Here is a 4456-nt window from a genome sequence, read left to right as displayed (position 1 = left end):
TGAACCACGAATAGCAAACACGTACGATGATTGGAGCCACGAATGATGCTAGTGAACACACACGACAGACTCCAAAATGAACAAAGAACAGACTTCCAACAGTCACGAACCACTAGCAGCGAACACCCACTGGGTATGTGCAGATGAAAAAACCATGAACGAAAGTAAAGGTTGAAACCCATGATGGAAAACACACCATAGCAGCGGTGGATGTGGCTGGGTGTATCTGGGCAAAATTTCGACGAAGGCGGACTGAGAGAAGCGTAATGAGGAACCCACGAGCGATGCGGATATGGGGTAGTTAGCTATCAACTGGCTGGTGTCTAATCTGGGTTGTAGGTAACCCACAAACGATTCTGACATACAACATCCATGAACAGAAGGTATATGACAATAGGTCTGGTACAAGCGGTGCCCACAACCTTGCTGCTTCAATTGGAATTACATCTTGATCTGCCATAATTTAAATTGTTCCTCTCACTGAATTTGTCGATTGGCCAGACATTTTGAATTGTCAAACAAATGCACAATTTCAAAACTCAAATGATCAGACTCTGATACCAGTTTATTACGAAATCGACAAGTAAAGAATTCAAAAGAATTAAAATAATAGAGAATATCGACAAATAAATTTACGTAGTTTAAGATTCAAGACATTCCAACACAATATATATGATTATAATATAAGACAACAGTCTTGAAAACTACCAAATGAAAAAGAAGGATGAAACTTATGTTATACAATTTTGAGAGCATTAATACGAGAAAATTTGTAGTATTATAGTAGTATGGAATATCTTCAGTACTACATCCATTCATTGCTTGTGATAAAAATAGTATTTATTATATGAAGTTTATGAAATAAAATAAATAATAAATTAATAAATTATTTAATGATATGTCAAATAATAAAGGAAAGTAGTATGTGTTAGAAAATTTTCGGCATTCATACACCAGAAGTAACCACAACCTTGGTTATTTCATTGAAAAAAAAAAGGACAAGATTTTTTTTTTTCAATTTCATCAATGCAATTATTAATTTTTGAGATAGTAATAGATTTTTATTTATTAAATCACTAAAACTAAAGTGTTTCAAAAATTAAAGTTGACCGAATTCAAGTAAATAAAGATTTCAAAGATCAAAGGAAGCATGTGATTTAAAGAATACTAACTTTTAGTAAATGATAAATACCCGATTGAAAGACCTAAATTCTAAAAACAATAATATGGAAATAAAATTTTCTTCCATCGATTTTCTTTTTCCTAGAAAGAAGATTCTTTCTTCCATCAAGAAACTATATTGTTCAAATTTTACGAAAAAATATAACATTATTGATTCTATTGAGAAATCAACCATTAAAGATGAACCAAAAACCATAAACAGCAGAAAAATCGACATAGAAATTTAGTGGTTTACTAATAGTGTATTAACTTCATTCACGGACAGAGAATGTGAGCAGTTTTTCATTTAAAAAAAACATTAAATTGATTCAGAGGTGCTAGTACAGTTAGAGAATTTATACAGTGCACCCCTCCAAACCCTAGAACAAAAATCATAACTCATATAAATAATATAAATATAAATACAACAAAAATTTGGTGGCATTATCCTGAACCTTACAAGGGCGAGATCCCACACTTAATCATTCAAAGTGTCAGATAACAAATTCAAACATTTCAACATTGTTGAGAGATTTAACTAACATGAAAATTTTGAACTTATATCATTGTAAATCATGATGAACCACCATTAATCTCATCATGCTTTAAAGTTCAAATTTCCATCCAACATTTTAATCGTACTGAAATAACATTATAGTAAATCTTAAGAAGCAAAAGAAAAAAGAAACATGGTGGAAAGTAGGCTGTTGTTCAATAGTTTCTATCCAGAGGAAAATCCCATGGTCCATCTTGTGGTGATTGAGGAGGATTAGGCACAGCAACACTTGTATTATTCATCTCATCATGCTTCAAGTCTGTTCAAAATTTAACAACAAAATTCCTCATTTGCTAACACAATTATATATTGTGACAAATTACATATCAATCCAACTAGTTCTAAAACTAAAATTAAGTAATTATTATAACTAATAATGTTTTGTTCCATGATCCATCTTCTTTTTTTTGAAAGAGAGACTACTTAATTGCATCATGATCATATCTTCAACTAAATATATATTTGCACACGCCAATCAACTAACATAAAAATTTATATTACCGACTTTCAGGTTAGATGTCGATTTTTCATACCACAAATTTAAAAAGAAAAAAAGTTTATTTGCAAGTTTTCTAATTGATTAATTTCATTTTGATTATTAACAAATCACTGACGTATGAGTCTTATACTTTTAATTAACTAGTTAAAACCTATTCTATCATAAAAACTATCATTAAACAACTCATTAACAGATTAATAGATCACTTCGAAATGATATATACATCACACAACCTTGATGTATAAAACAAATTAAATTAAAAACCATATATTGACTCATTAAATAGTGACAACATTTTAATTGAGTACACCTTATAAATAGTAAAAAAACTAATGTGACCTTGTGATGTTGTGACCTAAAAAACATATACTTAAAAAAGATGATATTTTTATATTAGTTTAGATTTGAATCCTATTTCGAGCCTAAATTTCCATAGTTAATATTTTTTCGTTATTTATATTTCTAAATATTATTTTCTACATCTACGTCCTAAAATTAATTTTTTAGCGTCTACTCGATAGATATTTGGTTTTGAGTTTTTAATTTGTGAAATTTTACTTTAAAAATATTACTTTCATTTCTAAATTTATTTTGTTATCTACTTTCACTAATATTTTCAAATATTTTCATACTACAGGTGAAAAACATAGTAATTAAATTAGGAAAAACAAGTAAAATTTCAAAAACAAAAAATTAAAAACAAAATAGTTATCACAAACATATTTAATCTCATTTTATGATGAAATTTTATGTCACTTTGTTATTGAACTATAATATTAGATTCGATATAATATGCATTTAACTAAAAATATCACTTCATATGATCTTCACAGCTTTCAATGTGGTTTTAATATGAAGTGCAATAAAGATAGAAAAACGAAACTATAACTACTAATATATTATTGAATCAAGCATGAAAGTTAAGAGGTAAATGGCCAATTTGGACTTAAAAATACTTTTTTAAGCACTTTAGAAAGTAATCTCGAAACGATGGAAAAGATATGAGACTTAAAGTACATCAAGATGTAACGAACTTACGAGCAAAATGAGGCAGAGAAAGCAAGTTCCTTGTGGTGACATTATTGGAGGCAAAGATGACGGTAACTAAGATGAGCATTATTAGTCTGCATACAACATTGGAAGCCATATAGTTGTTGTGTGCAGCACCAAGCACAGATTGCAATGGCTATATATCATGAGAAATAATAATATAATATACTGCTTGTCTAAGCTTCTTAACTTTCTTAGCTTCCTCCTTCAATTGACTTGACTCAAAATTGTATTCAAAAGTAGATGTTAATTTTGTCAATGCACATGCATGTGTTACCTCTATATAAGAATCTTGGCTTTCAATTTTGGCTGCTTTCAGACCATTCTCTTTGGAGCCCAACTTGAGTGGGAACACTGATCCCTTACCAATAATTTTAAACTATATTATAAAAGGAAAAAAATATATATATTTCCATCCTTAAATATTTTTCGGTCAAGTTTCCATTTCGTCTCTAACACATTTAATACTTAAGTTTTGAGCTTAGTTTCTATTTAGTTTCATATTACAATTTTATCTTTGAGATTTTAGTTTTATTTCAATATAGTCTTTAGAGATTTCAAAATTTTAATTTTAACCTTGTTTTTCATTAAATACTCACTTTCACTCATTGACGTCAATGTCTATTAATTTATTTAAAATAATTATGAAGTGAAATTTTAAATTTAATTTGAATAGTAATAATAAATAGTGAAACTTAATTCATTATAATTATATTATAATTATTTTAAATTAATTAAAAAATATTAACTCTAAATATGGAAAATGAGTATTTTGTAAAAGTGAAAATATTGTTAACCTTATAATTTAAAATAATTATTTAAAATATGGAAAGTGAGTATTTAGAAAAGAAATTGAAACATAATTCAAATCTCAAGGGTAAGATTGTTAACCTTTTGAAATCTAGGGATTAAATTGAAATTGAAGCTAAAATCTAGGATTAAATGTATAATATTTTAAAATTTAAGGACCCAAATAAAAATTAGATCCATATTTTTATTTTTCAAAAAGGGTTTTGTAACACGCTTTGAAATCATCTTTTAGGGTAATTTCCAAAATCTAATATAACATGTAGGGGGCAATTGCAAATGGGTTTGATTAACTCAATGAATTCTAGTTAGCATTTTTAGAACTATATATATTCCTTCTAATACTACAACAAGTATGATAGGGAGAAGAATTATACTATTTT

At 27.9% G+C, this 4456-nt stretch overlaps 1 long non-coding RNA gene across 1 annotated transcript; it reads right to left on the bottom strand.

Moving 5' to 3' along the window:
* Positions 1-1563: 1563 nt before the first annotated feature.
* On the bottom strand, positions 1564-3388 carry LOC150038670 (uncharacterized). The gene is made up of 2 exons (XR_016527228.1): positions 3255-3388; positions 1564-1976 (listed from the first exon to the last, which is right to left on the bottom strand). It is a non-coding gene; the product is annotated as an uncharacterized LOC150038670 (long non-coding RNA).
* Between the last annotated feature and the right edge of the window lie 1068 nt (positions 3389-4456).

This window comes from Benincasa hispida, chromosome 1 (genome assembly GCF_027475165.1).
Source record: "Benincasa hispida cultivar pf3 chromosome 1, pf3_genome.v1.1, whole genome shotgun sequence".
NCBI classification, from domain to species: Eukaryota; Viridiplantae; Streptophyta; class Magnoliopsida; order Cucurbitales; family Cucurbitaceae; genus Benincasa; species Benincasa hispida.
The sequence above is the reverse complement of the archived record's forward strand: the minus strand, read 5'-3'. Positions and strand labels throughout refer to the sequence as shown.